This window comes from Canis lupus, chromosome 26, assembly GCF_048164855.1.
Source record: "Canis lupus baileyi chromosome 26, mCanLup2.hap1, whole genome shotgun sequence".
Lineage (NCBI taxonomy): Eukaryota > Metazoa > Chordata > Mammalia > Carnivora > Canidae > Canis > Canis lupus.
This window is the reverse complement of record NC_132863.1, coordinates 3,607,389-3,619,677: the sequence shown is the minus strand read 5'-3', so window position 1 is coordinate 3,619,677 and position 12,289 is coordinate 3,607,389. Positions and strand designations below refer to the sequence as shown.

The window sequence follows — 12,289 nt, the reverse complement described above, 5'->3', positions numbered from 1 at the left end:
TTTATTATTTTTATTTATTTATTTATTTTTTTTAAATTTTATTTATTTATGATAGTCACAGAGAGAGAGAGAGAGAGAGAGAGAGAGAGGGGCAGAGACAGAAGCAGGCTCCATGCACCGGGAGCCCGACGTGGGATTCGATCCTGGGTCTCCAGGATCGCGCCCTAGGCCAAAGGCAAGCGCCAAACCGCTGCGCCACCTAGGGATCCCTAATGTTATGGGACTCACATTTCCCATTTGTTTTTTTTTGTTTTTTTTGTTTTTAATTTTTATTTATTTATGATAGTCACACAGAGAGAAAGAGAGAGAGGCAGAGACACAGGCAGAGGGAGAAGCAGGTTCCACGCACCAGGAGCCCGATGTGGGATTCGATCCCAGGTCTCCAGGATCGCGCCCTGGGCCAAAGGCAGGCGCCAAACCGCTGCGCCACCCAGGGATCGACTATTGTGGTTTTTAAATAATTCTTAAAATTGGCAAGTTTTAGCCCACTACCCATTTTCTTCCTTTTCAAAGTTATTTTGACTCATCTAGTCCTTTGCATTTCCAAATGGATTTTAGCATCAGTTTGCCAATTTCCATAGAAAATGCTGTTGGAAAAAAAAAAAATTAAAAAAAAAAAAAAAGAAAAAAAAAAGAAAAAAAAAAAGAAAATGCTGTTGGGATTTTGATATTTTTGTCAGTGAAGATAATGGCACTTTTGCAAAGGTTCAGTGACTCCTTCACTCAATTATCATTTTGCTAGCCACCTACCATTTCTCCTTCACTTTTGAAAGATAGTTTTGCTGGATATAGAATTCATGGTTGACAGGATTTCCCCACCCCCTGCAACTTTAAAAATTATCATTGCCCTCCCTCTGACCATCATGATTTCTGATGGGAAATCAGCTGATTATCTCTTTGAGGATTATGTTTAGGTGAAGAGTTATTTTTCTCTTGCTACTCTCAAGATTTTCTCTTTGTCCTTGGCTTTTGACAATTTGGTTAGAATGTGTCTTGGTGTGGATTTCTTTCATTTGTCACTCTTGTGTTTCATTGAGCTTTTTAATGTATACATTCAAGTCTTTTATCAAATTTTGGAAATTTTTGGCAATTAATTTCTTCAAATATTCTCCCTTCCCCCTTTTATGTCTCATCTCTTTGATTCCACCATGTACATGTTATACACTTGATAGGATAGTGTCTCAAAAATGTCTTAGACTTTGTTTATTCATTCTTTTTTCTTTTTTTTTAAATTTATTTTTTATTGGTGTTCAATTTACTAACATACAGAATAACCCCCAGTGCCCGTCACCCATTCACTCCCACCCCCCGCCCTCCTCCCCTTCTACCACCCCTAGTTCGTTTCCCAGTTAGCAGTCTTTACGTTCTGTCTCCCTTTCTGATATTTCCCACACATTTCTTCTCCCTTCCCTTATATTCCCTTTCACTATTATTTATATTCCCCAAATGAATGAGAACATATAATGCTTGTCCTTCTCCGACTGACTTACTTCACTCAGCATAATACCCTCCAGTTCCATCCACGTTGAAGCAAATGGTGGGTATTTGTCATTTCTAATAGCTTTCTCCCTTCAGACTGGATAATTTCAATTGATCTATCTTCAAGTTAATTGATTCTTTCTTCTGTTTGCTCAAATTTTTTTAAATTGAAATCCTGTAGTGAGTTTTTTTTAAAGATTTTATTTATTTATTCATGAGAGACACACACACACACAGAGAGAGAGAGAGAGAGAGAGAGAGAGAGAGAGAGACAGGCAGAGGGAGAAGCAGGCTCCATGCAGGGACCCTGACATGGGACTCGATCCCGGATCTCCAGGATCAGGCCCTGGGCTGAAGGTGGCGCTAAACCACTGAGCCACCCAGGCTGCCCCTGTAGTGAGTTTTTGTTTCTGTTATTATACCGTCAGCTCCAGAATTTCTGGTTCCTTTTAATAATTTTTGTCTTTTTATTGATATTTCCTATTTGTACATACATTGTTCTCCTGGTTTTCTGGAGTTTGCTGGATTTGTATTTTTTAAAAATTCACCAAGAGACTTTAATGTGTTTGAAATACTCCTGCTTTATGAAAACTTTTGTATTATCTTATGCATAAAAGATCTCCCAAGGACTTCTGGGAGCTGGAGATGAAGAAACTAACAGATGACTCTCCAAGATTTCCATATCAGTTTCAACAGAGCAGAGTCAGCTTGATTTGTCTATTTTTTAAATTTTTGCTCTTGAGTTCCATAAAAGCTTTATTAAAAAAAATAATTCCAGGATGGCTAAAATCAAAAAGGCAAGAAATAATGTGTTGGAAAGGATGCAGAGAAGAAGGAAACATCGTGTACTGTTGGTGGGAATATAAACTAGTCCAGCCACTGTGGAAGACAGTGTAGAGGTTCCCTCAAAATATTAAAAATAGAAGTATCATATGATCCAATAATTCCACTACTGGGTATTTACAGAAAAAAATAAAAAACATTAATTCAAAAAGATATATGCAGGGATACCTGGGTATCTCAGTCAGTTAAGTGCCTGCTTTTGGCCTCAGGTCATGATCTCAAGGTCCTGGGATTGAGCCCCATGTTGGGATCCCTGCTCAGGGGAGAGTCTGCTTCTTATCTTTCCTCTGCTCCCTCCTAAATGCTTGTGCTCTCCTTCTCTCTCTAATAAATAAATAAGGATATTAGAAAACACACAAAAAGAAATATACAGCCTTGTGTTTACTGTAGCATTATTGACAATAGCCAAGATATGGAAACAAGCTAAGTATCCATCAATAGACAAATGGATAAGTAAGATGTGATGTATACATATATGTATATATATATGGAAGACATGATATATATATATATTTTACATATACACAAATGACAAAGGAAGATATGATATATATATGTATATATATGGAAGATATATATGTCTATATATACACATATATATTGATGTGATATATAGATGAATGGGTAAGATGTAATATGTATATACATATATATCATGTAAATAATACATACATATCACATAAATACAAATAAAATGGAATATTATGCAGCCATTAAAAAGATGTGATTATGCCATTTACAACATAAATGAATCTAGATGGTATTATGCTAACTGAAATAAATCAGAGAAAGACAAATAACCACATGATTTCACTCAGGAATCTAAAAAACAAAGAAAACAAATGAACAAACAAAAAGCAGAATCAAATCTGTAAATACAGAGAACAAACTGGTGGTAGCGAGTGGAGGGGGATGGAGGGATCAGAAAAATGGATGGAGAGTGGGGAATACAGGCTTCCAGTTATGGAATGAATAAGTCATGGAGATGAAAGGCACAGCATAAGGAATATAGTCAATGGTATTGTAATTAGCTTTATATGGTGACAGATAGTAGTTATATATGTGGTAAACATAGCATAGCTTATAGAGAAGTTGAATCACTATGTTGCACCACCAAAACTAAAGTAATATTGTGTCTCAAGTATATTCAAATAAAAAATTTTAATTAAAAATTCCATTTTAAAAAATAAGTTAACTTCACTACTTATGTGTAGCTGGCCTTTTTTTTTTTTCCAGCAAGGGACTTTAACCAACAGGATCATATTTACCAGACAATCTCCAAACCTCAATCAGCCTTAGTGTGTCACCAGCGGAGTCCAGTGGAGAAAAAACTGGGCTAGTCTGGGTGTCCATCTTTCCTACTCAAGAATCTCACTCTCTCAACCCTCTCCATTACTTGATTATGGTAGGGCTCATTTTTAAAAAATGTTTTTACTTAAATCCCAATTAGTTAACATACCATATTATATTAGTTTCAGGTGTACAAGATAGTGATACCATTCCATACACCACCTGCTACTCATCACAAGTGCACTCCTTAATTCCTATCACTGATTTAACTCGACCCCTACCCATCTCCCCTCTGGTAACCTTCTGTTTGTTCTCTGTAGTTGAGTCTGTTTCTTAATATGTGTTTCTCTCTCTCTTCCCCCACTTTTGCTTGTTTGTTTTAGTCCTTAAATTTCACACATGAATGAAATTATATGGTATTTATCTTTCTCTGACTTATTTCACTTTGCATTATACTTTCTAGCTCCATCCATGTTGTTGCAAATAGCAAGATTTCATTCTTTTTTATGATGGAATATATATATGTGTGTGTGTGTGTGTGTGTGTGTGTGTGTGTATATATATATATATATATATATATATATATATATATATATATATATATATATATATATAATATCTCCTTTACCATTCATCAATCAGTAGGCATTTGGGCTGTGTCCATAATTTGGCTATTGTAAATAATGCTGCTATAAACATTGGGGTACACGAATCCCTTTGAAATAGTGTTTTTATATTCTTTAGGTAAATAACCAGTAGTGCAATTGCTGGATTGTAGGGGTGTTCTATTTTTAACTTTTTGAGGAATCTCCATACTGTTTTCCACAGTTGCTTCACCAGTTTGCATTCCCACCAGTAGTGCATAGGTGTTCCTTTTTTTCTCTATATCCTCACCAACACCCATTGTTTCTTGTGTTGTTGAGTTTAGCCATTCTGAAAGGTGTGAGGTGGTATCTCATTGTAGTTTTGATTTGCATTTCCCTGATGGTAAGTGATGATAAACATCTTTTTATGTGTCTGTTGTCCATCTGGATGTCTTTTTTGGAGAAATGTCTGTTCATGTGTTCTCCATTTTTTAATTGGGTTCTTTGTTTTTTGGGTGTTGAGTTTTAGAGTTGTTTATATATTTGTGGTAGAGCTCTTCTACTCAAAGTCACATGTTCTATAAAACTGTTGGGCATTGTGCAGAGTGACATAATCATTTTTATGGCTACATTCATTGAGGGTTGCTTTTTTTAAAAAGATTTTATTTATTTATTCATGAGATAGAGAGAGAGAGAGAGGCAAAGAGAGAAGTGGGCTCCATGGAGCCCAATGTGGGACTCCATCCCGGGACTCCAGGATCATGCCCTGGGTGAAGGTGATGTTAAACCACTGGGCCACCTGGGCTGCCCATTGAGGGTTGCTTCTTAGCATAAAATTAAAAAGTATGGGCTCTGGCCACAAGCCCACTCAGCTCTGACACTTCTTTGTTATGTGGCTTTCAGAGTTACTTAACCTCTCATAAACCTACCTATAAAATTAGAACAGTAAGACCATATACTTCACTGAATAGTTATAATTAAGTTATAAAATGCACATAGAGACTGAGAACTATCCAGGGCATACTATAAGCATTTAATGAATGATAGTCCAATGTGAAAACTAAATAAAATACTAGTTACCTCCTGGAGGGGTTTGCCTTTAACATCAGACTTGATAAAAATGTCAGAAGATTTTAAGTGTGACTAAACCAATATTCATAAATAAACATGCTCATATATATACGCACATATAGTTGCTCCACATCCTCACCAGCATTTGATATTGTCTGTGTTCAAAAATTTCGCTATTCAGAGAAAGATTCATAAGATACCTTATTGTTATTTTAATTTTAATTTTCCTCATGACATATGCTTACTTACTCTTTGTTTATCTTCTTTGATAAGCTGTCTCTTAAGATGATAGGCCCATTTTCAATCAGATTGTTGGGTTTTAAGAGTTCTTTGCATATTATGGATAATAATAATTTATCAGATGTATCTTTTGCAGATATTTCCTCCCAGTCTCTCCTTTTTTTTTCTCAATCTCTTGACATTTTCCTTTGCAGAATAAAGGTTTTTAATTTTAAATAAAGTCTAACTTATCAACTATTTCTTTCATAGATCATGGTTTTGATGTTGTATCTAAAGTTATCTAATGTCGGGATCCCTGGGTGGTGCAGCGGTTTAGCGCCTGCCTTTGGCCCAGGGCGCGATCCTGGAGACCCGGGATCGAATCCCACGTCAGGCTCCCGGTGCATGGAGCCTGCTTCTGCCTCTGCCTGTGTCTCTGCCTCTCTCTCTCTCTGTGACTATCATAAATAAATTAAAAAAAAATTAAAGTTATCTAATGTCATTGAGATTTTCTTCTAATGTGATCTTCTAGAAGTTTCATGGTTTTGTGTTTTATATTTGGGTCATACGATTAATTTTGAATTAACTTTTATGAAGGGTGTAAAATCTGTGTCTGATTTCTTTCTCTTTTTTTTTTAACTTGTGTGTTGTTCCAAGACCTTTTAATACCTTTTTATTACCTTTGCTCCCTTGTCAAAGATATTGGATTATATTTATGTAGGTCTATTTCTGGGCTTTCTATTCTGTTCCATTGATTTATTTGTTTATTCTTCCATGAATATCACACTGTTTTGGTTACTGTACCATTATTATAAAACTTGATATCAGATCATGTCAGTTCTCCAATTTTATTCTTCAATATTGTGAATTTTAGGTCCTTTGCTTCTGTATATAAACTTTAAAGTCACTTTGTTGCTATCCATAAAAAAGCTTTCTGGGATTTTTATTGGAATTTCATTGAATACCTAGGTCAAATTGGGAAAAACTGACCTCTTGATATTTTCTTATCCATGAATAGGTTATTTATTTGTTCTTTGATTTCATTCATCAGAGTTTTGCAGTTTTTCTTATATAGATCTTGTACATAATTTGTTAGATTTATACTTAAGTGCTAATATAAGTGGTGCTGTTTTAAAATTCATATTCCCTTTGTTCATTGTTAGTATTTAAGGACACATTTGACTATTTTTTTTTTACATTTGACTTTTTTATATTAACCTGCAGCCTTGCTGTTATTATTTACTACTTCCAGCCTGTTGCTTTTGTTGATTCTTAAAGATTTCCTACATAAATAATTATGCCATTTGTGAATACAGATAGTTTTATTTCTTCCTTCTCAATCTGTATACCTTTTGTTTCTTTATCTTATTATGTTATCTAGGACTTCCACTATGATATTGAAAAGCAGTAGTGAGAGGGAGCATCCTTGCTTTGTTCCTGGTCTGAATGGGAAATCTTCAAGTTAGTCATCATTAATATGATGTTAGCTATAGACTTTTGTAGATACTCTATTTTGTAGATACTCTTTACCAAGGTGAGGAAGTTCCCCTCTATTTTTATTTTGCTAAGAGTATTTATTATTAATGAGTGTTGTATTTTGTCAAATGCTTTTCTTACATCTATTAATATTATCATATGATTTTTCTTCTTTAGCCTATTGATGTAGGGGGTTACATATTATTGATTTTTGAGTGTTGAGTAAGCCCTCCATAACTAGGATAATTCCACTTGGTTGTGGTATATAATCACTTTTATATATTGTTGGATTAAATATTTTAATGTTTTGCTGATGATTTTTACATCTATGTTTATGAGAGATGTTAGTCTGTAGTTTTCTTTTCTTGTAATATTTTCATCTAGTATTGGCATTAGAGTAATCCTGGTCTTATAAAGTCAGTCAAGAACTACACATTCTGCTTTTCTTCTCTGAAACAAATTACAGAGAATGGATATAATTTATTCCTTAAATGTTTGATAGAATTCACAGTGAATCCATCTTGTCCTGTTGCTTTCTGTTTGGAAGATTATTAATTATTGATTCAATTTCTTTAATATATTTATGACTACTCAGATAGTCTATTCTGTGAATTTTGGCAAATTATATCTTTCAGGGAATTGGACCATCTCAAGTAGATTATCAAATTTGTGGGCATAGAGTTGTTTGTAGTATTTCTTTATTATCCTTTTACTGTATGTAGAACTTATAATAACATCCTTTCATTCTTAATGTTAGTAATTTGTGTCCTCTCACTTTTTTTCTTAGTGGACCTGGCTGATGTTTATCAATTTTATTGATCTTCAAAAAAAAAAAAAAAGCAGCTTTGTATTTTGTTGATTAGCTTTATTGATTTCCTGTTCTCAGTTTCAAAATTAATTTCATTACTTTCTGCTCTATTTTTTCTCCCATTTATTTTAGATTTAATTTGCTCTTCTTTTTTTAATTTCCTAAGGTGGAAACCTAAATTACTGATTTTAGATCTTTTTTCTGATATAGTTATTCAATGCTATATATTTCCTTCTATGTACTGCTTCTACCTCATCAACAATTTTGATGTTCTGTTTCCATTTTTATTTATTTTTAAGTTACTCTTGATATTCCTTCTTTGACACATGTTTTTTATTGTGTGTTTAATCTCCATGTATTTTGGGATTTTTTCAGTTACTGGTTTTTAGTTTAATTGCATTGTGGTCTGATAGCAGACGTTTTATGATTTTTGTTTTTTTACATTTGTCATGGTATGTTTTATGATTCAGAATGTGATCTATCTTGGTGAATGTTCCTGGTGAACTTGAGAAGGATGTGTATTCTGCTGTTGTTGGATAAAGTCATCTACAGATGTTGAGTATTCTCCGTTAATTGATGGTGGTGTTAAGTTCAACTGTTCTTACTGATACTTTGCTGTACCTATTCATTTTTGATGGAAGGCTGTTGAATTCTTCAACTATGATAGTGCATTCCTCTCTTTCTCCTTGCAGTTCTATTAGTTTTTGCACTGTGTAGTTTAACACTCTGTTGCTAGGTGCATACACATTAAAGATTGCTATGACTTCTTGAGGAAATTGACACATTTATCATTACGTAGTGCCCTTCTTTGTCTCTGATAACTTTTCTTGCTTTGAAGTCTACTCTGTCTGAAATTAATATAGCTATTTCTGTTTTATTTTCATTAATGTTAACATGGTATATTTTTCTCTACTCATTTACTTTAAAAAAAGATTTATTTCTTTACTTGAGAGAAAGAGAGAGACAGAGAGAGACAGAGGGTGGGGGAGCAGAGGGAGAGGGAGAATCTTAAGCAGATTCCCCACTGATTGCAAAGCCCAACAAGGAGCTCAATCTCATGACCCAGAGATCATGACCCAGGATGAAATCCAAAGTCAGGCACTTAACCCACTGAGCCACTGAAGCACTCCTCTATCCATTTGCTTTTAAATATTTAAAGTAGGCTTCTTGTAGACAACCTATAGTTGGGTCTTGGTTTTTGATTCATGTTGATAATCTCTGTCTTTTAATTGGTGCACTTATTGATTATTGATATAATTGGATTAATATCTACCATATTCATTACTATTTCCTATTAGTAACCCTTTGCTTTGTTTCTATTTTTGTCCTCCACTCTTTTTCTGTATTTTGTGGTTTTAATTGGGCATTTTATATAATTCCATTTTATCTCTTTTCTTAGCTAATCAGGTATACTTAAAAAAATCTTTTTAGTAGTTGTCTTAGTGTTTGCAATATAAATTTATAACAAATCCAAATCCACTTTGAAATAACAATATAACACGTCATAGGTGATGTGAGTACCCTATAATAAAGTAATATTTTATTTCACTTTTTCATTTCCTGATGGCCTTTCTTTCTTTATTTACCTTTCTGTCTGTATACCATTTATATTTCTGTTCCATATAATTTTCCTTTTTTCTAAAGAATTTATCCTAACATTTCTTTCAAGGCAGGTATACTGGCAACAAATTCCCTCAATTTTTGTTTGCCTGAGAAATGCTTTCTGCCTCCTTCACTTTTCCTGCCAAAATCACAGGTGATTTTTCTCTGATATTTACTGTCGGAACCTGGTTTAATTAACTCTTGGAGGTAAATCCTATCATATATAGGGCCCCTTTATAACTGGATCCCCTGAAGCTTTTAACTCTCAGAGTTGTCTGCACTGAGCTTTCAACAATTCTTCAATTACAGTTCAGGTACTCCATCCCTGGTATTGATTCCCATGGTGGTTTCCACTTGGAAGTCTCTGCTCTGGTAGCTGCATTCACTTTTTCCAGAGCAAGAGATTCAGGAAAGAGAGAGAGAGAGAGAGAGAGAGAGAGAACACAAACCTTTATAACTTTATTTCAGGGATAGCATACCATCATTTATGTCATATGCCTTAGTCACACAGACGAACTCTGGGAAGAGATAGAAGGAGACTCTACAAGGGTAAGAATTCCAAGAGGCAGAGATCACTGAGGACCATCTCAGCTAAGATGACAGTGGCTAAGACAACACTATACAATTATTGGGCTGGGAAGGACCCTGAAGGTCAACTCAAGAAAGTTGATTTGTCCCTGGACCTCACAATTGCCACATTTTGCCAGCAGTTGAAAATGTGGGATAAGGATGAATGTTATGTTCTACTTCTTCATTTTACTGAGAAAGAAATAGGGACACTGAGAAAGAAAGTAAAGCGACTCATCCATCTACAGTCATTTGGAAGGGACAATTGAGGCTTTTATGGTCATTCTTACTCCACTGATCTTCCAATGAGATAAGATGATCTCATAATGCTTTCACATTATGATCACTATAATGATATCCATATTCCACAGAGAGTCCAAAGCAAGGCAAAGGAGTTGCCCTCATGAAACCAAGTTAGTGTTTCAACTTCTATTCTCCCTCTCTCATCCTTGCTGAGACTAGATAGCACATCTTAGTTATAAGAAATAAATAGCAATTTAAATTTTAAACATAATTTCTTCTCTTAGCTATGAAAAGGACACATCTAAGGAAAACTCAAAGCATGTCAGGAGGGACATAAAAACTTTTGCTTCCTAATAGACAAGTTTACGATACTTTAAATGTTTTCAGTCTGTAACAAGTTAAAAATAAATGTGTCCATCTGCTTTTTTTTTTAATCTGTCTTTTTTTTTTGCCGTATGATGTCCTCGCTTTAGGAAGAATTAAAAAAAAACAGTGTGTTTTATGAAAATATAGATTAAAAATGTCCAGGGATGTAATTATTGGACCACTTTCCTTCAAATGCAATAGTATGAAGTTAACAAAAATAGTTGTAATTCCTGAAAAAATACTTTTTATATTAATGCCCTGCTTTTTATCTTTAAAGGCTTTTTTGGACAGTTCTGCCTAATTAAAAAATATATGAAACCTTGCTAGATGCTCTGGCAGAGCCATTTCTCTGAGGTGGTGATATTTCTGTCCAGCTACCACTAAAGCAGGTGGAAGGCATCTAGAGTCAGTGTGCTTTTCAGATTTTAGTGTAGCCTGAAATTAAGTTGGGGTAAAGAAAAATTGCAAAGAAGGCCAAGGACAAGTGTAAGTAGCTCTGACCACAGTGAAGTAAGGATAGAGTAGTCTTAATTTTCAAGACAATCATTGGGGTCAATCGTATGTCTTCTTGAGTTGTATTGGGAAGCCAAAACATTAGCAGAGAAATGTCTTAGGATTCAAAGAAAATCCTGAATAATTTGACAACAGAATATTCTCAGACAGCTTTTCTTTTTAAAATCAGGACTCCTGCCCTGTCACACACTCGCAACCTCACTCTCACTGATATTTACCCCAAGTGGGCCTGTGTTAATTTAGTTCTTAGGTTCCAGTTATTGGGTTCTCTGACTGAAGTCATAACTCATGGGGTTTTACTGATGTGTGAGGTGCTGCCTAACCTGGAGTAGGTTCACCATAAGCGTTTTTTTTGAAACAGCCCAAGAAGAGACTAAAAGTCACAACATGGTATCACAAACAGAAGTCCCCTTTCAATGACCTATACCACAGCCTCATTTAACCTATTTGTCAGTGAGCAGCATAGGGTCAGTCTTTTAGGGTTTTTGAGTCACTATAACAAAATACTACAGACTGGATGGCACATGAACCACAGATTTATTTCTCATAGTTTCGGAGGCTAAGAAGTTCACTATCAAGGCAATGACATGTCAAATTCTGTTGAGAGCTCTTTTTCTGATTCATAGTAGGTGTCTTCTTGCTGTGTCCTCCACATGGCAGAAGGAAAGCCTCTTTCCTAAGGCACTAATCCCATTTATGAAGGCTCCACCCTCATGATTTAAGGCACTTCCCCAGGGCCCCACCTCTAAATACCATCACACCAGGCATTAGGATTTCAACATATGAATTTTGATGGGGCACATACATTCAAACCATAGCAGAGAGATTTTTGAAGAAATGATGGAACAGAGGGAACTGTGGGATGGGAGGTAAAATGTCTATTTTTTGTCTACTATACATCATTTCTGCATATATATGGTGCTTAAGTCAGGATTAGTGTCCAATTAGCCTGCAAATGCTGAAACTACATGACCTGTAAATCAGCATGCTTTTACAGGAATTGTATTTCAGTTTTACATCAGATATGCCTTAATTTGAAACTCCTAATTAACGAGTGAATACTCATTAGTTTTTAGTATGGTATTACATGAAGACAACGATTAATGTTTTCTTGTAAAAAAAAACAGTAACAAAATACAGACCATGAGTCAAATTTTGGCCAGTTTGGCAATAACATTTTTGTGTAAATGGACTTTAAAGTTTAATAGATAAATTGGATAATATATTT

At 34.8% G+C, this 12,289-nt stretch overlaps 1 long non-coding RNA gene across 2 annotated transcripts in view; it reads left to right on the top strand.

Annotated features, from left to right (window-relative positions):
- Positions 1-10,283: 10,283 nt before the first annotated feature.
- The window catches only part of LOC140617826 (uncharacterized), a 95,932-nt gene continuing 93,926 nt past the window's right edge, over positions 10,284-12,289 (top strand). For both annotated transcript variants that reach the window (XR_012017968.1, XR_012017967.1), the window contains exon 1: positions 10,284-10,352. This is a non-coding gene — a long non-coding RNA (uncharacterized lncRNA). The remainder of the gene's footprint in view (positions 10,353-12,289) is intronic.